General features: G+C 44.3%; 1 protein-coding gene and 1 non-coding gene across 3 annotated transcripts in view; one reads left to right on the top strand and one right to left on the bottom strand.

Annotated features, from left to right (window-relative positions):
- SPTB (spectrin beta, erythrocytic) overlaps window positions 1-23,255 on the top strand; it is a 116,454-nt gene that overhangs the window by 9,703 nt on the left and 83,496 nt on the right. The window contains exon 2 of one of the 2 annotated variants that reach the window (XM_063090719.1): window positions 16,091-16,213. The exons of the other annotated variant lie outside the window; for it this stretch is intronic. The gene's annotated coding sequence lies outside the window, so the exon portion shown is untranslated. The remainder of the gene's footprint in view (window positions 1-16,090; window positions 16,214-23,255) is intronic. 2 annotated transcript variants of the gene reach the window in all.
- LOC134374163 (U6 spliceosomal RNA) lies at window positions 5,204-5,310 on the bottom strand. Its single transcript, XR_010023038.1, has one exon. It is a non-coding gene; the product is annotated as a U6 spliceosomal RNA (small nuclear RNA).

Here is a 23,255-nt window from a genome sequence, read left to right as displayed (position 1 = left end):
GGGTGTAACTATTATGTGGTGATGTTTTTCAGCCAGAAGGTCTCCTTGAGCTGGATGACAAGGGTCTGGGTTGCTTCCAGTTCCCTTCTCTTGGTTTGCCCTTGGCAAAGAACTTCCTCTTTCTCTGACATTTTTTTTTCAGGGTTTTTTTGTGTGTGTGATGGTGCCTTAATATTTATTACTATCCTCAAAAATGTCCTTGCAGATTTCCCTGTAAAGTTAAGTGTTTCCTCATTTTTGTGCCTTGCCTGACAGCCCCTATCCCTCACCGGGTCCTGCGGTAGCACTGAGTGCTTTCTCTTTCAGTTTTTATAGCCCCTGTCTCATTCCTTTGTTACAGGACGGATCATTTTGTTTTGAAATTGTCAATTTGCCTTCTACACTGTATAATCAAGCTTCTTGTGAGGGGAAACTGGGTCTTATTCTTTTGTTTTGTTTTGTTAATATTCCAGCACCTAGAGCCATGCTTGGTACATGGAGAGAAGTGGCTCAAAAATATTTATTGATTAAAAATTTAAAGAATGAAAGTGTGAAATTACATATAACTGCATTTACATATATTTTAACTTGGAAATCAAGCACTGTTATAATCATGAATTTATAATGACAGTAAGTCAACATGTATTGAGAATTTGCTTAGTACTGTGCTGAGAGCTTTCATGTGTATTTGTTATTTAATGTTGTATCTATACTATTATTATTCTAACTTGACAGATGAAAAAGTCAGGCTGAGAGAAGTTCCTGAAGACCACCCACCTAGTATGGTTAAGGCTAGACTTGAACCCACATGTGTTTATTCCAAAGTGCTTGCTCTGAACCACTGGGCCCACCCATTTTGGGTGGAGGTCAACATTCCACGGCTCTTAATTCTAAAAGTTTCTCTCTTTTTTTATCCAGCATCTTTAATGGTCTGAGATTAGAGAGGTAATCAGTTGCATACCTTTATATGTTGCTTTATATTTGCAATGATTTAAACTTATAGACGTGAATCTCCTTATTAGCTTTTAATAAATAATTAATGCTCTGACTCCCACTTCTGACACAGTTCTTTGACATCTGAGGATGAAGATGCTAATTAGTACTGCACAGTGTACCCACTGTCATAAGCAGTTGTACTAAAACTGCTTTAGAAAGGTCTGAATTATTATCAAATGTGATAGCCTCCTTCCAGACTCAGATGTTCTGACTTCTTTGCTACATGTGACCACTCTCACTTTGAAACTATGCCTTGCCTTGGCTTCTGTGACCTGGGCTCTCCTTTTCTCCTCCTAACTTGTTTACCACTGATTCTTACTTCTTTTTTGTTGTTGTTCCTTCCCTACCAGGTTTTAATTGTTGGGGCTGCCAAAACATCTGAATCCTTATCTCTAGTTCCAGCCTCCCTCCTCAGTTCCAGATCTGCTCTACAGCAGTCTACAAACTGTCCTCGTTTAGTTGTGTCAAGATGTCTCAAACTCACCTTGTCACAATGGGTCCTCACGACTGCCTCCCTCACCCCCAAACCCTCTCTTCTGCCTTTTTCCGTAGCTAGATTCTTGTTGTCAACATCCCTCAAGTAAGAACCTCAGCAGTGTTTTTGGTGTCTCTTCATACTTCAGCCTCCACTTGGCTGCCAGCTCCTGTTCATTCTTCCTTTAGAATTTCAAAAGTTCCTTTCATTTAATTTCCACTGTCACTATTCTTATGTTCAAATAATTGGCATTCAGTCTCTACCTTTCTAATTCATCCTACACTCTGACCTCAGAATTATTTTTAAAAACATAAATCTGACACTCATTTCACTGCTTTGAAGCCTGCAGTGGTTCCCCATTGCCCCCAAAAGAAAGTTTCCATGGTCAGGCAGGGACCTTCACCATCTGTTCTACTCTCCCTTCCCGGCTTCGTTCCCTCTCCATTTACCCTGTGGCGGATGCCTGTGACTTGCTAAACTCGAGGTGCATTTTCATGCCTCCGTGGCTTTGCTTCTACTGTCTTCTATGCCTGGAATGTGGTGCTCCCTTTTCTTAGCCATGGACTCTTACACATATGGGTCTTAAGTTCCCACCAGGCATAACCTCTCTTTGAAGCTTTCCTGAAAGCTCTTTCCCTCTTCCCTAATCCCAGAAGACACGCATTCTCTCCTCTGTCTCTTTTCACATTGTAGCCTGGTTGGTCATGTGCAGGTCTGACTCTCTGCTAGATTGTGAGTTTCTTGAAGAAGGGATGGTGTCTGCTGACCATGGGGACACTGGTGCCCAACTCAGGGTCTGGCTTATGTGGCGCTCAAGAAATGCTGGTTGAATTGGATGACTGGGAGGTTTCAAGAATATTCAGCACTGTATATCAAAAATTAATGACCTATAGAAGATTGTGAAGAAAGGTTAATGGAAGACAATCCCTACTGATGGAGTGGGGCTAAGGAGTGAAGAGGCATGCTTTAGACCTGAGAGGAGGCCACCTTCCCACCTCTGTATTCTCCACTGCTTTCCATTCTTTAGAAGGAAGAGAAACAACTGATTTTAACTTGTAGTATCAGAATATGTCCTTTGCTAGAAAATTTTAGTTATTCATCCAGAATGCAGTCACTCCCACCTCATTTTTCAGTGAATGTTTGAGGCTGACCCTCAAAATGCAGCTATGAAAGGCTCTTTGAGTGGGTGTTTCAGACCCATATATACAAGATATGTTTTATAACAGTAAAGTGTTAAGAAAAAGTTTCAGAAAAAGACCAAAACCTCCTATATAGAGGTTTGTTCTTCTGGGTACATTTAACCTGTTTGTTTGTTTATCCTTAAGGCATGTTGAGGTGGAAACTACCTTGTGCAGTATTACAGGATTTATTGGTTGGTTTGTTCTGCCCTCGTTTCTGCCTTACCCGGACAAAAAGTGAGTCTCACCAGTGGCTGGACTCACCAGAATTCTGCTTGCTCAGGCCTTCGAGAGTGTTTTGTTTCTTTCAACAAAACTCTCTGTCATGGACACACTCCCACTGCAATCCAACCGCTTTCTTCTCCTGCCTGGTTCTGAGCCCAGTGATTGATAGGAGCTGGTGTTTAACTCCCAGAGGTGGTGAGTGGAACGGAGTGACGAGGCCTTTAAAAATGTGTGGCGGGGTCTGAGATGAACTGACAAATGAAGGCCCTCTACGGTCCTGGAAAGATGTGCCCAGGATGGAAGAGGACAAATTTAGGCCTTGGGAAAAACCTGAAGGTAGAGGGATCAAGGAAGGCCCCAGTGTGTTCTAAGGGGTAATGAGGCCAGTGATAAGCAGATGACAGTCAGCAAACTTGGACCAGAGGTGACAGTTAGAGTGGGATAAACTAATAGCAGCTTCTTCAAGCTCAAGAATACCACGAATGCCAGTTGATCATCATCACATCTCAAGAATAGCCAGGTGTCATAGCGAAGGTCACTCACTAGTAGGCTGACTACTAGTTAGTGGCCTGGCTGCATGCTTTTTGAGTGAACAGGTTCTTTTCATTTTCATGGATGGTTTACTTGGTAGTGTTTTAGCCATGCTCTGGTCTCTCTCTTTCTCCTTTAAAATCTAGGCTACTGCTTGTAGGGTCGGTAGATAAAACTCTGCCTTTCTCTGCTAGGTGGATGCGTGCATTCTGCCTGTGCTTTCCACAGTGTTAGGAAATCTCGATTCCCAAATGTTCAGCTTAAAGTCTGAAGCAGGAGGGTCCCTCACCATGTGAAGTTATGAGAACGATGGTGTTTGCAGGTATAGGGAGTGAGGGACAGGAGTAGAATCAGAGCCAACCGCGCTGGGGGAGGAAGTCAGTACTCTCAGGAAGGCACAGACCCATACCTGGGAGGACAGACCAGATCACCTGCATCTCAAAGCTGATTTTCCCCAGGAGACAGGAAAAATAATCGGCCGATCCAGTCCAGCCGGGCTTTTCTCACCCTGGTCGCTGGGTGAGCTGGCTGGGTGCACAGTGGAGCCGGGAACTCGGTACCGTGCACTCAATGTGGCAAGTCCTTGGCAGCCTCGGTTTAGATGCTCTCACTGCTTCTGACCCAGAAAACGCTCAGAAAATGACTGCAGTGAAACACATCTTCAAGGTGAAGCTTTCAGCCCAGGTGGGGGAGGGACGCAGAGTTGATCCCAGGGGTTCGGTGCTTATTCCCTAAATGTGCTGGGAGTGAGCTTTGTTTATGCTCTGACCCAGAGGAAGTCACTTTATATCTCACCCTGTTTCCACCAGTGAAGAGTGCCTTCTGCTTGTTTTGCATAAGCCTTGTGCCGCCTCTGCAGAAGAGGCACAGAAATGAACTGGGAGCTATAAAACTCCTGGCAGTCATAATTCTTTGCAAACAGCGGAATCGAGTGAGCAGTGCATTTGGTTGGCAAGCGATCATTCTAGTCTATACTTGGTTTCTCTAGAAAGCACTGGGAATGCTTTCACATTGAAATGTGAAGGGGGTCAAAATGAAATCATGTATGCATTTTCCTTTTTAAAACCTGGTACTTAAAGCATCAAAACCCCTCAAAGAGAGATGTTCTATGGATAAAATGTACCCAGAGCATCTTGCAGACATCATCGAATAATCTAGAAATGATCCCCAAAGAGCATCTGGTTCAGCTCCCTTGTTATACCAACAAGGGATAACCATAGAGGGGAGTGATGTGCCTGAGGTTGCAAAGTCCGCTAGTTTTAGGGCACTAAATGGACTCCAGGTCTCCTGATGTGTGGCCTAGACCTTCCTCCCTTCCTGTCTCTTCCCCTTTCTCCTTCCTCGTCGTCTACCACTTTCTAAAAACTAGTTTTTAGAAATTATAACATAAACATATACCCATGGTAAAAAGAATTCAAACAGGACAGAAGAGTACAGATGGCACTCCTAGACTCATTACTGCAGGTAACTGTTAATTTCTTGAATATGCCTCTAGAGACTTTCTAGGCACATAAACATATACACATAGATATTGTATATATAAGAGTGTAAGAATATACACACACACACATATGTACATATGTCGTGATTGTTTATTTTTCTTACTGTACTGCAACTTGCCCTTTTTACTTAATGACAAAACACTTTGGACATCTTTCTATATCAGGATATGGAGATTGACCTCTTTCATTCTTAACAGCTGCATAATATTTTATGCTTCTATTTCTTTTTTTTAAAAATTAATTTATTTATTTTTTATTTTCTTATTTTTTCATTTTATTTTTTTGAGATATATAAAAGCTTAAGAAATTTATTGCCAAAAAATATGGAATGCTTCACAAATTTTCATGTCATCCTTGCACAGGGGCCATGCTAATCTTTTCTGTATCTTTCCAATTTTAGTATATGTGCTGCTGCAGCGAGCACTACTTCTATTTCTTCATGATGACTTTCAGAATTACAAGCAGCACCATGGAATTTGAGTCCTGAATTTATGATGCTGATGTAAGAATCTCTATTTTACATGAGTATCTAGGAAGGGGCTTGGCTTCTGACAATGTCACATGGCCCAAAGAGGTCAAGAAATCTGAGACTCTGCTTCTATTTGCTGCCCCTACTTATGAGCCCATGTCATATGCCAGGTGCCACACCTCTTCTAGGCTTTAAATGCCTTCACTCATTCTCACAGCAGTCCTCTGAGTGAGATATCATAATTCCTGTCTTACTGATGAGGAGGCTGAGACTAGTCAAGTCAAGTTTGCTTGAGGTCACACAGTCAGTGAAGGGCCAGACTTCAGATTTGAACCCAGATCTGCTTGGCCCCAAAGCCTGCGCTCTTTCTCACTGTCTGAAATCTAGGACACTCGGAAGAGGGTTATGGTGGGTTTGAAGCAAAGCGTCTTTCATAGCTTCTGAGTTTGGTTGGTTTGGATGTAGCTGAGAGTCCATTACACAGCAGTGACGTGGAGGGTAGTGTGGAGCCGAGACAGATGATGCAGGGAGGTGGGGACAAGGAGCAGCTGCTCTTCTGCACACATTACGGTCTGTTATGTTTAAGGCTGTGAGGAACGCACAGAGGTGATTGACTGAGGCATAGTTTTCTCTGCTTTTGAGAGGTGGTAGCTTTGCGATGGGGACAGACATGTGAGACTGAGTGTAACACAAGGTGGAGCCAGGCGAGCGCCATCGTGGGGCTGCAAGATGCTCCACGGTCTCCAGGAAGCCAAGATTGGTTTGGATTGGGGAACCAGGGGCAGCAGCCTTCCCTGAGGAGCAGCCATTGGAACTGGCTCTTGAAACAGTGCAGGTCCACTGGCCAAGTAGGGGTGATGGCGTTCGATGGGTCACATGGGGGGCATGTGGAGTGTGATGAGTCTGGGGTGGCTGAGGCAGAGGATGGGGGGGGTGCAGTGATGGAGGGGCCCAAAACATGGGTTGAGCGAGATTGGAGCAGGCCTTGAATGCCATCCAGAGAGCTCGCAGCTGATATTTCAGGTCCTGTGGCACCATCAAAATTTTGAACAGGTGAATGAGATGCTATCAGCTGTGTTTTCACACATCCTGTAGAAAAATAATGAAGGGCTCAATAGGGTCTAAATTGGGGCAGTAGGAAATGGAAAGCAGGAGTTGAATTCAAGACCTTCTGAGAAGTCAAAGTATCTGGACTTTCTGTGTGAGGTAGGACCCATTGTCAATTATTGTAGAACCCACCATATAAAGGACCAAAGGTGTTAAAATTACCAATATCCCATATAAAGTATCATGTTTTTTGTTGTCAAAGATATTTGAAAGGATTTTTGAATTATTATTAATTTTGACTTTACAGTTTTTTTTGTGTGTGTGTGTGTGTGTGTGTTTTTCGTGACCGGCACACAGCCAGTGAGTGCACCGGCCATTCCTATATAGGATCTGAACCCACGGCGGGAGCGTCACCATGCTCCCAGCGCCGCACTCTCCCCAGTGCGCCACAGGCTCGGCCCCAACTTTACAGTTTTAATTATGTCCTTTGAAGTCAGTCTTTTTTTTTCAAGTCTTAAAGCATTTTTGCAGATCCTTAAAGTCTTTATAGGTGCATAGTGCCCACTGGCACTAAGTGAGGGGAGAGAGCTGCTAAATGTGACTAGAGTTTTCTAGCTCAGGTGTCTGGGAGGTTGGTGTTACTAATTTATTGAGATTTAAGTCTTAAAAGACTGGGGGTCGGGAGGAGGTAGAAAGGATCAGCAGCGTGTTTCTGTGGAGCTGCCGTAGCAAATGTAGAGCTGCGGGGCAGCCAGGCTGAGGGTGTCAGTCTGACAGTCCCCAGCACAGGAGCCAAAGATCATATGACAGAACAGAGGCCTTAACTAAATGTAGGTAATGCCTACATTTAAGGAATGGGTGGAGGGAGAGGGTCCTGTAAATGTGATCACGATGTAACAACATACCAAGGTTGAAGAACCAGGAGAATCCAAAGCCTTGGAAATCCAGCTTCGAGAAAACCACGCTCGACTGTGTCTAATGCGCGAGAGGGGTCATCGGAAAGGCATGAGAGGAGGCCATTAGCCTTGGAAGAGGCTCGAGTGACCCTCAAGAAAGCAGCTTTTGTGGAGGGTCGATGCTTGATTTTCAGGAATTACAGAGGAAAGCTGTGACGAGAAGGCAGCGAATGCAGACTCCTTTTCCGGAAACTTGATGGAAAAAGGACAGTTTGTGACAGGTTAGGTCAGTGGTGAAGAACATGAATTTTAGGCTAAGAGGGTGAGGATCTGTGGAAAGGAAGTCGGGATGAAAAGGCAGGTGGGGATGGAGAAAGCGTTGGTGGGCGATGGAAGTCTCTGGGAGCCTGGAAAGCACCCGGCGGTGGGGTAGCCAGTCAGCGCGGCCATGCCCATGCCCTGCCGTGGATGAGCAGTGTGATTTTGTGAACAGTTGCTGAGCCCCTGCCACATACAAGGTGCCATGACAGGTGGCAGAGTGGCGTTCTCCTCTCGTAGGAGGCTGTGAGCTGACTACACGCTGTTGAGGGCAGGACCTTTTGTTCATGCTTGTCCTTTATGGCTAGGGCAGGGTCTGGCACAAGGATGTATTTTTCAACAGATGGACTTAATGCACCTGTCCTACGATGTCCTGAGGCAGGCTCCACCCTTTTTCTTTGCTTTCTTAGTGCTCTTTTGTGGGACATATGACATATGAAAAAGAATATGGTGACACACGCGGATGTTTTGGAGCACGCAGTCTTTGCATTCACACTTTTGCACCTACCTGGGTGCTCCTCTGCTGTTCTCAGGTCCTGTTTCTCTTCAAAATGTGGGTGAGTGTTACTGGGACTCCTGTGCCTCTCATGTGGAATTCTGGGGCACCTCGATGTTCTGTAGAAGCAGGGAAAGTGTCTATGATGATCCTTTAGGGGAAACAAAGGGGTTCATTCAATGAGTTGGTGAAAGGTGAGTCTCCTGGTTGAGGGAGATAAGAGAGGATCTTGTTTCCTGAAAGCTGTCTGAGTGTGAACGCACTGTCTTTGCTCGGTTCATGTCACGGGGGATTTCCTCTTTGCCCAGTCAACAGCAGGACTCTTTGCTAACAAGCTCCTGCCATCCCAAACTCAATTTTGGGGAAGGTCAGAGGCCCAAGGACAAAGCCATATTTGCTGCCATTGTCTTAGATTCTAGGAATATAAAGTATTTTATTCAGTGGGAAGTATCTGACTTCTTTAAGTTTTAGGCAATTTTACCTTTTCTCATTGAGGTGAGGTGGGAGACAACTTTTTACTTGCAGTCTTTTCAGGGACACTCAATTTTTTTCTTTTTCCTTTTTTTCTTCCTATTTACAAATGTAATACAAAGTTTTAGTAATGTAAAATTTTGCAGAAATACAGATCATAGAAAATGTAAGTTCCTCATTATCCACCTTTCTTATCCCCTAGATAATCATTGACTATAATTCAATGCATATTCCTCCAATTTTTAATACATATACTAATAAAATATGATTGCTGTTTAGTTTCACAGAAAGCATTTTATATTTCACATATGTTTTATATTTAGTAGTTTACATTGTAATACTCATCTGTACATAAAGGTCATCTTCCCACATACTTGCAGATTTACCTCATTCACATTGTTCCATTATATTCCACTGTATGGAAGAACCATACTTTAGTTAACCAATTTTTAAATGATGCCTAATTAAGTTGTTTCCAGTTTTTTGTTTTGTTTTGAATTTGCTCTAACCAGTAGTATGGGGCTAGTTTTGAACTGCTGGGGCGGGTGGTCTGTTCAAGCTAAGGGGGCTCATAAAAGGAGGCCAAGTTTGTTGGAGAGGTGGAAGGCTGATCTCTATGACTCCCATCCTCTCCTGACATTCTCTCATAACAGACAGAATAGGGAAAGACCTTGCCTGTAGCCCAGGGGAGTCACCTGCCCCTTCTTCCAGGCCAGGTACAGGCACCAGCCTTTTGTTATGATGCATACTCAGACCGAATGACCTTGCCGTTTCATTTTGCTTTTCCCTTTCCTCCCTCCCTCCCTCCCTCCCTCCCTTCCTTTTTTCCTTCTTTCCTTCCACCCCCCTTTCCCATCTCTTACTAGCTCAATGTCCAGTTGCAACTTTCCCCCAGCTCTCCTCTCTTCTTCCAGTCACCTGTGGGTGTCCAGGCTCCGCTCACCTTCCCCTGCCTACACAGGGCCTCCCACTGCTCTTGACTTTGATCTCACTTTATCCCTGCTCAAATTTCCAGTTTCTCTGGATGGCACCCTTGTTGGTATCTGCTGGCTTCCCCTGTGGCCTCCTCTGAAAAATATATTAAACCTACTGCTTTTCCACATCACTTGCCCTACCCCTTTAAAGGATTTAAACAAAAATCAATCTTAACACGGCTGCTCCAGCAGCCTCTTTGCCCAATGTCACCTCACCCTCTGTTTACTGTATGGTGAATAGTAAATTTCCATTCCTTTCAAGGCGACTTCACTTCTAGTAGAAACTCCTGCCATGTGGTGTGGCAGAGAGAGTTACATGCTTTGGCTATAGTGTGACCTGGCTTGGAGTCCAGATTCCAATGCTCACTAGCCATGTGGCCACAGCAGGTAATTTAATCTTTTCGATCTTCATTTTCCTCCACAGTGAAATGGGGAATAATAGTACTCACCTTGAAGATAGGATTGTGTTACGGTGTGGATAAAAATGTGTGTCTCTTCAATCGTAGTTGTAAACTTAAAAAGTAAAAACAAATGTGTGTCAGATGCCTGGCACATGGTAAGTGAGAAAAAATGGTGGCTACTATTGTCATCATAGTCTGTTCTCTTTAGCGAATTAAATTTTTCATTGATCTCATTATGTGTTATCAGGGGTCAAAGAATCAATGCATCCCGGTTCCTATGGAAATGGATCCTATAATGATGTGAAATTTTGAATGTAAATGTTTTTGACAAGTAATAGTTCTCCTATGTTTTGCAATAGTAAATAAAATAATTAACAAACAAAAAGTTAGGACAAGAATTTAGATATCTCCTTGAAGTCCCTTGTGCTAAAAGTAATTTGTATTTTCCAGAGATTAGCTGTTCTCATTTACCTCAAATAGTTCCCAGAATGCAGATTTTTTTTTTCTTTCTTCTCTGAGGTCCAGCAGTTGTGTTGGGGATGCTCTTTGTGGTTTGATTATTGACACAAATGTGCACCAGAGGGTTTCTCAGCAAAGATTTTCCCAGTTCATTTGAGGGTTTGTCATAGATTAGTTTGGCAGTGGCTTTCTGGAACCCTCACTATCAAATCTGTGTACTCTGGTTGCTTGCAGAAGACATGCTGCATTTTTGGATTTCATACTTAGTGTTCAGGAGTTACTTGGTTGGGGGTCTAGTCTTTGTTTGCTGGTGCTAATCCCTTACAGGTTTCACCAAACCATATGGACAAATGATAAGGAAATTAAAGCATGACTCAAATTTTCTTTGTGTCACAAAGGAAAACCAAGAACTTTGTTCCCTGCACACAGAGGTAGTGAACTTGTCCAAGGTCTTACAGCATGTAGACAACAGCTATGGCTTGTCTTCTGTCTCTTTTACCAACGATCCTTATGGCCTCTGACAGCAGCTGTCCTGCACTTGGGGCTGAGTTGTCCCTCCTCTGATGCCAACTGGGAAACGAATTCTGGAGGACCCCTGCCTTTTAAGCAGAGCCCATCTCCCTTGAGCTGTTTTGAACTCCTGCACGGATAAGCATTCCATACACCCAGGGAATCTTTCACTGCGTCTGTGGAGGGTGGCTGCGTTCTTCCTGGAGGGTGTTAGTAAACTCAAGGCATTCCGTTTGCAAAGTTTGCTCCTGCTAATCCTTTTGGGGCAGACTGGGGAGTATGGTCTCTTCCTTTTCAAATGGGACAAGGCTTTGTGAGTAAGAGAAATGACTTGCCCAGAGCATCCCAAAGTTATTAGCAGGACTGAATTTTCTCTTCAAAACCTTGAAATTCTTGCTCCCTTACTGCACTTGGCTAAGCCTCTTGAAGGGCACTGTGCTGGTGGCTCAGGGGCAGGTCAGCGGTGCTGAGGAAGCTGGATGGTGTGATGTAAGGGAAAGAACTTGGCAGTGGGTTCCTTGCTCCCTTCCTCCCAATCATAGGCCGGATGTTCCTTCTCAGCTGGCAGCTGTGAAGAGTCCTAGTGGGGAGATTCAGGAAGGACTCTTGGCCCGACCTTGTAATGTGAGTGTCAGGAAGCTCTTCTCTCAGGAGATGAGCTGCCCAGTAAAACACAACACTCCTGTCTGCTCCTGAAGCGAGATGCCCAGAGATACAGCCTTTCTGGCCTTACTGCATTTTTAGGCTTAAGCCAATGGAAGCTACTTCTTTAGGGCACTGTTGTCTTTTCTGGAACCTCTATTTTTTTCCTTAATGTCTTCCTCCCATTTCTTGCCTCCCCTAAACCAGGCTGCGAGGCCAGCTGGGTTGTGCATGTCCCTGCCATCTGCCAGGCCTCGCTCCTCAGGCCAGAGCCTGGGCTGGAGCCAGTGCTTCCGCAGCTCTGCCCTGCGTCCCAGCCCTGCGAGCCTCTCCATGGCACCCAGCAGGTGTCCTACTAGGGTGCCCGGCTGTGATGCCAGCCTCGCCCCAGCCCTGCAGGAACGGTTGGGGGGCTCCAGGCAGGCCCCTCTGAGGCAGTCGTGGTGGAGTAGGAGCTCTTGGGCTCCACCCCCCAGTCCCCCAGTTTTATTTCTTTGGTGTGTAGATGTTTTTCATGGGTTTGGTGGTCTCGAGGGCTCCATGTCTGGAGGCCACTTGCTGAGAAAGGTTCACATTTCTCTTCAGTTGGTTATGTTGTGTTTGAACACAGCACAGTGACGTTCGGTATCCTGTGACAGAAATATTTTATCAGATATAATCTCTTCATCTTCCTAAACCATAAAGTATAGCTTGTTAGAGTATTATTTTCATATTTCATAAGGAGCAGTGTTTAGAATGAACTGTCCTCTGGCAATGGGCCACGATCTCCACGCTGGTGCCCCCTGTTGAACTGCCCTGTGTGAGAGGAATAGTTCTTGCTAGGTTTCTTTTCTTCTCATGGACACCTTGTTAACTGTCTGTCTCTCTCTCTCTCCCGCTCTTTTTGCTTTTCCGAGTTTTTGCTGCTTTCTTGTTGTACTCATCGCTCCTCAAAGTGCTCTGCTGGCTGGGAAGCCCTTTGCCTGGTTAGTGGAGCGTCGGGCTGTCCTCCTCTTCCACGGAGCCAACTGGTTCCAGGCACCCCTGCTGTCATTTGACCACAGAGTGGTTGTGAAAGGCACCTGTTTTCTGGCGAGTTGCCATAAGTTAAGGGCAGGGGCCTCAGGGATGGTCTCATTCAGGTGCCACTTCCTTAGAGGGATGGTCATGGAGCCAGGCCCATCTGAGGGGCATCGGCAGCCCTCCTCAGCCAGCCCCTCTGTGCACAGAGAACTCATTTGTAGGAGAGTTTCAGGTGAGGTAGTGCTCCTGTTTTGTTCACCAAGAAATAACAAGTTTCTCAGTTTTTCCCTAATGAAGGGCAAGGCCTTGCCTTGAGCAGGAGTTGAGCCTCCCAGCTTCCTGGAGGATGGGATGGGGTGTAATTTGAGGAGCTTTCCTCTCACCCACGTGACTTTCTGGGCCCAGCCTAGCCCAGCTCATGGAAATTCTACAAGACTAGCTGAGGCACGACTGAGGTAGTGTATCAGTCTGTTTCTGTTGCTTATAACAGAGTACCTGAAACTGGATAATTTATAAAGAAATGATATATATTTCTTCCAGTTTTGGAAGCCCATAGTCCAGGGAACACATCTGGTGAGGTGACTGGGTGGTGACTCTCTACAGCAACTTAGGGTATAACATCATAGAGAAAATGGCCTGAGCAAGAGTGAGCTAACCTTCTTACTTGCCCTCCTCAAAAGCCATCAGAACCACAGTCTGTTCATAAGGGCACAGTCCTCATAATCTAACCACCTCTTAAAGGTCCCACCGTTCAAATACCATAGTCGAAATTCCCACCCTCTTAGCACTGTTACAACGGGGAGTCAAGCTTCAATGAGTTTTGGGGAGACATTCAATCCGCGGCGGATAGGGAGTCCAGAGTGGTGGCCTGTGGTGGAGAGAGGGCTTTCTCAGTCAAGGATCTGGAAAGCTATTGAATGTTTTTGCACAATGATAAGTATTAAATTTTACTGAGCTCCCACTGTATGTGAGATCCCAGGCCAGTAGATGCAAGAAACATCCCAGACTGCTCAGGACTCCCAGGATCTTCAATCCTGCCCTTTCTCTTGCTATTTTTTTCTAGCCTGTAGACAAGGTCAGGTTTCTCCCATTGAGTAAAACTGTCCCTTGGCCCTGCATGCTTGTCTACCCAGTCTCAAGACTCCATACCCACGCCTGTTGAAGGAATGGACTCCACTCATTGTTTTTCTCACTTATTCTACTCCCTGCCGCCATTGAGCCTCTCTTCCCAGTTTCAGTTTACTGAAACTGTTCTCACTGTGGTCACCAGTTGTGAATAACTAAATTCTCAGGGGTATTGGACATTGTTGTTTGCTCCCAGCTTCTGGAAATTTCTCTTGCGAGGCATCCTGATGTGGTTATCTCCTGACTTGCCTTGTTCTTTGACAGCTTCCTTGGCCAAGGCAGAGGTTCCCCAGGGTCCATCTTCAGCTCCCATTCTGGGCACCTTGCACTCTCTTTTGGGATAGTCTTGCTCATTCTCAGTGTTTTTATTGCCACCTGTTTACTGCTCATGACTCCAGATATCTCCAGCCTCCAGCCATTTCCCTGTTTCAGGACTTGGGTACCCAGGCTCAGGCTAAGCATTTTCACCCAGACATCCCGTAGGATGTCCAGGACTCTTACTTCCAGCTTTGCACATCCTCTTTCCCCATTCTTTGCCTGTCTAACTCTTATTTGTCCCTTAGACGTTCATTTAAAGGCCACCTCCTCAGGCATGCCTTCCCAGACCCTAGACTAGGTGAGGCTTCCCTGTTCACGTTTGCCTAGTACCTGTACTTGTCCTCTGCTGCACTCAGCAAATTGTAAATTATAAATTATCTTTATAATTCATTGGCTATTTGTCTTCTCTACTGGACTGGAAGCTCCACAAGAGCAGAGACTGTGTCTTGCTAGTATCGCATCCCCAACACCTGACACCATGGCTAGCACAGAATGAGGGCTTGATACATATTTTTGACCCATTTACTCATCATTCCTTCCTGTAAACTTCCTCCTTTTCTTGTAATTGCCATCCTGGTTGATGGAACCACCAGATGCTTGGTCACCCAAGGTGGAGAAGTCATTCTTGACTCTTCCCTTCCTCTCTCATGTGCCACTTCCACTCACCCAGTAGTGTCCCAAATAGTTTTGTAACCTTATCTCTCCTCTCCCTCTTGGCTACCAAAGCCCTAGTTCATGCCCACATCATCTCTTGTCTCAGTTACTGCAGCAACATTCTAATCATTTTCCTTGCCTGTGATCTTGTTCCTTCCCCTTCAAATCGATCCCTCCATATCCCTGCCAAAGAGATCTTTCTAGAGGGCACACCCGCCCGTGCCTCCCATTTAGAACTTTCATCAACTCCCCCATTCCTCAAGTTCCTTCATGTGGCATATGAGGGCCTGCTGCAATCTGGCCCTGTGTGCCTGTCCAGCCTTCTCTCTCATCCTCACCAAGCTGCTGGCAGTTTCTCATGGACTCCAGGACCACCCTTCCTCCCTGCCTCCTTCCCTCCCTTGCCTCTGCTTGTGCTTCCCTCCTGCTTGGAATGCCCTTGCCTGCCATGCCTGCCTCCTCTTTTCCGTTGCCCCCAGGTATGCCTGGATAACTACTGTTGCTCCTTAAAGACTCAGCTCTGATCCCCACCCATCCTTGCAGAAGGCCTTCTATGCCCATCTACTGTGCTGCCATAGAACCCTGGGTATTTCTTTATCCTTGTTCTCATCACATTATATTAGAGCTTAGCCTGTTTTTTGACTATCTCAAATACTAAACTACAAGCTGCTGAAGGCAGGAACCAGGTTTTAATCATCTGTGTAACCCCCACACATGGCTTTTGTAACCCCCATGCACATAGCATGCCTTTTAAAGGAAAGAATGAATGAGCCCAAAACAATGGGACTGATGGACTGACTTCTACTACTACTACTACTACTACTACTACTACTACTACTACTACTACTACTACTACTACTACTAGCACTACTACTACTAGTGATTTTAATAGGTATTGATTGTACTCTTTCTAGATATTTTTTTACATATATGAAGTCTTTAACCTTCACAAGAACCCCGAGTAGGTAATGTTAGTATTCTCATTTTACAGATGAAGAAACCAAGGCACAGGAAGGCACAGGGAGGTTACATTATTTAGTCCAAGGTTACATATCTAATAAGTGGCAGAGCTGGGATTTGAACCCAGGCAGTCTGCATCAGTGCCCTGGCTGTTAGTCCTTGTACTGCCTTTCCACCAGCAGAGATGACATAAATGAACTTTCAGAACTATGCATCTAATTTTTCTTTGCAATGCTTAGCTGGTCTGACAGGGTTCTCTGTCCTTGGAGGGTGAAAAGAATCAAAAAGTGGTTAACAGGGCAGCAATGGGTCTCTCTGGACATTTCTGTGGGGTGTGGGTTATTACCTGGGAAGTTGTATCAGGTTCATAAAGAATGCGCCATGTAGGTAGATAGAAAAAAAAGAAGAAGAATTGGATTGGGGCCAGTTTAGTCCCACGTATAATACTTCTTCTTTCGCCAGTGTCTGAGACCACATTTAATGATCTGGTCCTTCGACTGTCACCCTGTTGAATGAGAATGGGAACACATCAAGCTCTGGTCATCGCTGATACCTCAGAAAAATAGAGTTTGACAGAAGGAGAAGGTAAAGTGGAGAGAGATCACAAAGAATTATGGAATCATTGGGAAAGGAGGCATTAAAAAGAAAGGGAGGCTGGGGTCACCCTAAAACAACTTCATTTATTGCACACTTTCCACGCTGGCAGGGAACCTAAAGGATGGGAAGAAAACATGAAACACTGGCATTGTATCTATGTGGCTTCTCCCAGTTGGAACTTCTGATTAGGGAGACCAGGAAATGAGCATCTGAAGCAGTCAAACACGTGTCTGACGCTCAGTAGCATTCAGACAGTAAGCCCTCCCTTCCTCTTCCAGGTGCGAAAGGCCCAGCAAACTTTTTCAGTAAAAGGCTAGATAGTTAATATTTTCAACTTCTGGGCCACGTACAGTTTCTGTCACATTTTCTTGTTTATTTGCTTGCTTTACAATCCTTTTAAAATGTAGGATCTACTCTTAGCTTGTGGGCCATACAAAAATAGACTGGGGGCTGTCCTTTGGCTCCTGGTCTAGAGTAATAACCTAGCTGTATCTGCAGGCTCTGCCACATGCAGATCCAAGAGTGACTGGTCCAAAGACCCAAAGTCATACTAAGCTTTGTCTTTGAATAGTGGAGCCTATGTGGTATGAGATAATGAATACTCTAGACCACGGTTCTGCAGACTAGAGCCCTCAGGGACTCCTTGTTATTGCCAAGGTGATCAGAGTATTACTAACCGCATGGTCCCTCTTCCAGGTCTGATTTCAATGGCAACAAAGATGTGTTTGGGTTAATGAAAACAGAAAATGTCCTTACTTGACTCTGAGGGTGACTTCATACTAGTAATGGCCCTCATCTCAGTTACTAAGGTGGAAATCTCTGACATTAGAGTTGGAGAAATGACCTGAAATGAGGAAGATTCCATTTGGGAGGTAAAAATGCAAAGTTCTGCTCTTAGAGAGGAGATGTACAAATATCACTTTGTCTGGACTGAATGAGGTTCAAGTGTCCAAGTTTTAATAAAATGGGACCAGAATTTCCAATTACATTGTCGTCATTGTCCCTGTCTTTTTCAAAGGACCTAATTTAAATATTGCTGTGACCGTTGTGTCACGTATAGAGTAGCTTTTTAGACATAATATTGAGAACTAAGAAAATAGCAAGGCTAACCCATCTTTTGCCTAATTTCCTACTCAGTCAATGGGGAAACTTTGACTTGTGCTGTTTCCCTTCCATGTCCATGATCCTGTTTTTTTTGTTGCTGTTATTGTTGTTGCTGTTGTGTTTTTAAAAAGATGACCGGTAAGGGGATCTTAACCCTTGACTTGGTGTTGTCAGCACCACACTCTCCCAAGTGAGCCACGGGCTGTCCCATGATCCTGTTTTTGAAGTCACTAGGGGATATGTGTTTTGAAATTCAGAATTTTTTAGATTTAGAAACATTATACAGTGTTTGGGGTGGTGCCCCCATAATCAAACATATTATTATTTTTGCAGCAAAAGTTATGAGTATTTATACAAAGAAGGATAAATAGAGACCATAACTCAGCCTAACCTGAGTTCAGGGCAGATTTTGCCACTAAATCCATTACAAAAAACTTTCTGCTTTGAGAAGTTTTTGAATTTCAGAATTGTTGCAGACAAGAGATTATAATTCATATGAGGTCGCTTAGACTAGAAGCTTTGTGAGTGAAGCGGACGTATCCTCCACAGTGCCTAGCATGGTACATGAACATAGTAGGTGCTCATTAAAGGTCAATTAATTTTTATTAACATAAACATGGGCATAATTCAAGAGTATTATGTGGCTATTAAGCAACTTATTCTTATTTATCTGTCCATTTTTCTAATTTCTAACTGTATTTTTGAAAATGTTAAAACTCCCCTTTAAGCTATAATTAAACCAAATGCTACCTTGATGGATCACAGATTGAAAACTAGTAAATGAGGTAAAAGCAATTGGATTCTCTGTGTGTTGGCAGGTGAGTGGGTGATGACCTAGCTAACTCATGGAGGTGTCTTGCACTTTTGTTAACTGAGTAACTGTAATATGCATAGTAATTGATTTATTAACAATATTGATCAAAATTGAATATCAGAAGGTTTATTGTGCCCTGGTCCCAACTACTAATTTAAACCATAAACTGAAAATGACTAGGTGATGTAATAACAATATTGAAAACAGTGTCATCAGCAGGGGAGAAATGATGAAGTCATCCTCTCAGAACATCTGGCTAGCTCTCCGCACAGGCCCGAGTCTCATTTGGGAGCTCCCGTTAGAGAGAAATGAGGGGAATTTGGAGTGGGTGTTAATGAGAGCAAGCAAAATGAATGTGATTTTAAAAATGGGACCAACAATAAAAAGCTTAAGGGATTTGGATCGTGACACTAGAAAGTAGGAAGAGTGAGAGTGACCTCGTTAACTGTGTGACTATAATCAGATTTCTACCTTTGCTGAAGGTAGAATAGGAGGAATCATCATTTGGTTGTTATTTTTTAAGTAGATTAAAATGGCAGTGAAGGAGTTAAAGCAAAACGTAAAGCTTATAAATGTGCTGATTGTGAGTCACTAGAAGAGATAATCAAAGAGGGACATGAGGGACAAAGAGGGACATGGACTCCTGTATTCTCAGAAGATAGGAGTGGCCTTGGTTGACTGATCAGCATAAATATAATGCTACCAATGGGAGGGATAAAAGCAGTTTAAAGGTGAGGGATGCGGGAAGTCACCTGGCCACAGACTGTGGAGGAAGCAGAGGTGTGGGGTGCCTCCCTTGGTCTCAGCCAGGAGAGGGTCGCGGTGGGGCGCGTGGGGCACTGAGCAAACCAGGCACCTTCTTGTCAAGAGCTGGTCTGTGCTGGCTGACACAACAGCCAAGGGTGGGGTGCTCTGTTGGGCATGAACTCTGCAGTGAGTTTCAAGTGGTTTATTTAGAATCTGGCCAGAAAAGGGAATATGACAGGTCAGCGTTTCCCACCAGCTGGCTTGGTGTCTCCTGGCAGTAAATGCTCTCATTGCGACTCTCTTGAGTCTTCCTTGCTCGTTTGGCTTGGTGGTTCCTCCCGGCCCTCGATTTCCACTTCTGAGTTGATGTTCTGACACAAAGCCAGTGTGGCTTGAACGGAGCTATAGCTGACCTGGGAAGGTAACTGAAGGACAGATGAATGGGCTTGTCCCTACTTGTCCACCCACCCCCTGATTCCCACTGGGCACAGGTTGGAAAATTCTCCCGTAGATGCCGCGTTAGAGTCTTCTTAGCCTGAGACCGGATACTGCACTTGGAAGAGGGCTGTATGCAGATATGCTCAGCCTGTTCTCCATGTGGATGGAACACATGTTCCCATGTGGCCAGGGTTTTGGCCTTCGATGTTTTTACAGAAAGAAAATCACAGCCAAGTTAGGCTCTCTTCACAAGCCTGTTGGATCACTGTTTCCTAGTGAAATTCCATTTTAATTTTCTGGGGCTTTGAGGATTAGATACCCAACCAGGAACTGACCAGGCTTGAGGCTACTAAGCTTGTGAAAAACTGGGAAAATCACACTCCAAAGTGACTCTACACATAGACAAGTGGTTTTTATGACTGTTAAGAAATATGAGGTGGAGGCACTATGGGTAGGTGATTGGCTCCTGATATCTTAGTGGGCTGGCTGCAGACCACCCTCGACCTTGGCATCGTGTTGCTGGGGAGGACTTCCCTCTGCACATGCACTGCTCATCGGCTCTCTGAGGCTGTGGCAGGAGCTCCTGATGTTCCCTTTTATCTTATTAGCAAAACTCTAGGGCAGATTGGAATCTGATAGTTGAGTTGACTTCTTTCTGCTGTTAGCATCCAAAAATGTGAAGGATCAGTGAGACAAAGACCCTTTCTGATATATGTTTAGACTCAGTTTAAATAAGCCATGAATGTATATGGGTCATACAGTACCTGAATATACTCAGTTATATCATCTGCCTGTCATTGTCTTACTGTAATGAGATCATGAATTCCTTGAAGGGAGGAGATACTGTCTTTCTTTGTCCACAGTATTCTGCCATGAGCCCTGCAGGTGCTCAATAAATATCAATTGAATTAATGAGCTGCCACAACACAGGTGCACACATTTATTTGCCTTGTGCTTTCATCCAGCTACAAATACTGACAGCCTGCACTCTTAGGTGCCCTTGCAGAAGCCGAGGTCCCACCTCTCTCTGTACCTGCACAGGCTTTCTGGAGCTGTTTATCATCTATACCCCTTTAGTCAAGCATGCTCTGCAAAGTATACGGTCTTGTTAGCCTTGTACATACAGGCTATAAAATACATACCCCAGCTTTGAGGGTCTTTACGACTCCCCTACCACCCCCGATGTTTTCTGAGCCTTTCAAACGGTTTGAGGAGAATGAGGTCTACTCCCCACTCTACTTCTGGGGCAGGGTTTTTAATTACCATGTAGTCTTTGTTCTGTTGTTGAGATCAGGCTTCTCTGTGTAGGGAGGAGGGAATTCCAGTCATTCTGATGCATTATAATCAGGTTACTTACCACAAGTCAGGAGTAACTGTTCTCTGCTTTCATCCTGATCACAGGAGTGATACAGGAACGAACGTAGCATCTAGTGTTTCGCTGGATGCTTCAGGCTGTGTTTGCAACAGTGCTACAGTGGTGGTTTTCAATCTTTTAAGAACTGTGAAGTCATTATAAATTTTATCTAAACTCCATGGTCTACCTTCTTCATGCATAAAATGCAAAGTGGATTTTTAAAAAATCAATATTGCTCCAAAATGCCTGACCATGACAAGATATATTTAATAAATAATATGCGAACATTAAAAATCAAAATGATAAATTTTAAAAAGAGTCAAAAAAATTTGACTCAAAAATGAAGGGAGAGGGCCGACCCCGTGGCTCACTCGGGAGAGCGTGACGCTGGGAGCGCAGCAGCGCTCCCGCTGCGGGTTCGGATCCTATATAGGGATAGCCAGTGCACTCACTGGCTGAGCGCAGTGCAGGCGACAACAAGCCAAGGGTTGCGATCCCCTTGCCAGTCACAAAAAAAAAGGACAAAAAAACCCAAAACAAAAATGAAGGGAGTAGATGAGCCTGTGGCCAAGCTCATCATTTCACATTGTTGGAGACACACATGGGAACTTCTGGTTCCTAAAAAATGATAATTCCATGTTATCAGAGGCTGTTTTAGCTTGGCAGGTCTCTAAGTTGGGTGATAGTGCCATCTCCTAATGCTAGTGTCATCTCTAGAATCCCGCAATTTGGTAAAACTTTCAGTCTGAGAGTGCAGCACAGTGCTCAGAAGATTTTTGTGGAATGTCCTTATTATCATTCACAGGCCAGCAAGTTTTGCTCTCCTCAGTTTCTAGTTGATGGGGATGAGATTGGCAGGGATTTTGATCAAAGTGCTAAGACTATAGCTTGTAAAATAGGTTTTCAGTTTCCAAAGACACACAGCCACTTGTGCCGTGCAGTCAGGTCTGTTCTGTATTCATGAGCTTTATGTATGTGTTTATAATATATGTACCAATAGGCATGCACAGGATTATTAATCTTTTGGCGGGCTGAACAGCTACTTCTGTTCAGAGGCAAAACCTTGTTAAGTGGATATTTTCTGATAAGGATGTCCACATGCAGTGGGTGTAGCAAAGTGTGTAGGGCACCAAGAGAGATAAGCAAGGGGAGTGGGCAGTCCTGCCAGGCCTAGATAATGGGGTGGGGGCTTAGGAGGAGTGCATGATGTATAGGCAGACCCAGCCTGGTTTGCTTATGGATTACTTTAGATCTTTCATTTCTCAGTGGTTAGCTTGTTTTCTGTCTGTCTCTCTCTCTCTTTAATAAAAGAGTATTATTATGTAGTGAGTGCAGACACTCAAGGACTCGGGACTTCTGGGTCTTATTTCTGGCTGGGTTAGTGACATGAAATACTCAAGCCTTTTAGGAACAGTAGCTTCCTCTCCATCTCTAAAGTAGCGTGCCGTGGTCACAAAGGGAGCAGGAGCCAGACACCTTTCCAAACACCGAGAGCAGGTGGAATCCCTGTAGTGTGATTTGGATGTATTTTGGAAATGTTTGGTTATTTTGGGTAGAAAAGGGGTAGGGAGAGGGGGAGAATAATAGTAAATCTGACATTTACAAATAGGAGATGTTTATGGAAAGTAGTAGCATCTTTTTCATGTTACTTTTCAATTAAAGCCCTGCTAAATGTTACTGTGAATTACTGGACTGTTAACAAAGTTGAAATTTATCATTAGAGACAATCCATCCAAAAGTTCTGCTGTCAGACCAGTGTCAGGCAGGCGTAGGTTGAATTTCACTCTTTGCTTTTCATGGTTGTGTGACCTTGGGCAAGTTCCTAAACTTCTGTAGCCTTCAATTTCTTCATTTATAAAATGGAGACAGTGAAAATCACCCAGGAGTGCACTGATAATGAAAGGAGGTGTGTATATCAGGCACTTAGCATAGTGACTCACATGTACTAAGTACTCGCTAAATATTATTATTATTGTTATTATTGTTGTTGTTACTGTTTTTGGTGATGGTATTCTACAAACGTCTGTTGATGGAGATGCAAATTCCTATCATGTGTTGGGACCTTTGTTATCCCTTCACATGTATATAGACAATTCACAACTGAAGCATTCATTTCTTGGCACTGAAGGGTAGCTATAAAAATAAAGACAGGTTGAGTTTTCTAACTCATCATTTTTGCACTGTGACTCCTGCTAAGCAACTCTTGGAGAACGTGGCCCTCACATGTTCGTGGTGAGGATTCTCCACTCAGCTTCGATGCACCATTTTGAGGATGGGTAGACTCCACTATTGTTGGATCTCAACTGCAGTCTTTCTTGTTGGGGATTTTCTAGAGGCCTAGCCCACATCCCTTTTATAATTAAAAACAATCTAATAAAACAGGTTGGCTGAAAGGAAATATACCAAATTAGTAATGGTCCTGTCTAAGCACGGGCTAATGCAAAGCTCTGTTCTGGAATGGGAGGCTGATGGTGGTGACTGCCTAGAGGGTCCACTCAGAAGAATGGACAAATTCTGCACTGAGTAGGAATGGTTTGGGTCAAGGCCCCCCAGCTTATGTGAAGAGCAAAAGG

This window comes from Cynocephalus volans, chromosome 3 (assembly GCF_027409185.1).
Source record: "Cynocephalus volans isolate mCynVol1 chromosome 3, mCynVol1.pri, whole genome shotgun sequence".
In the NCBI taxonomy this organism is placed as follows: Eukaryota; Metazoa; Chordata; class Mammalia; order Dermoptera; family Cynocephalidae; genus Cynocephalus; species Cynocephalus volans.
This window is presented reverse-complemented; position numbering and strand designations above follow the sequence as displayed.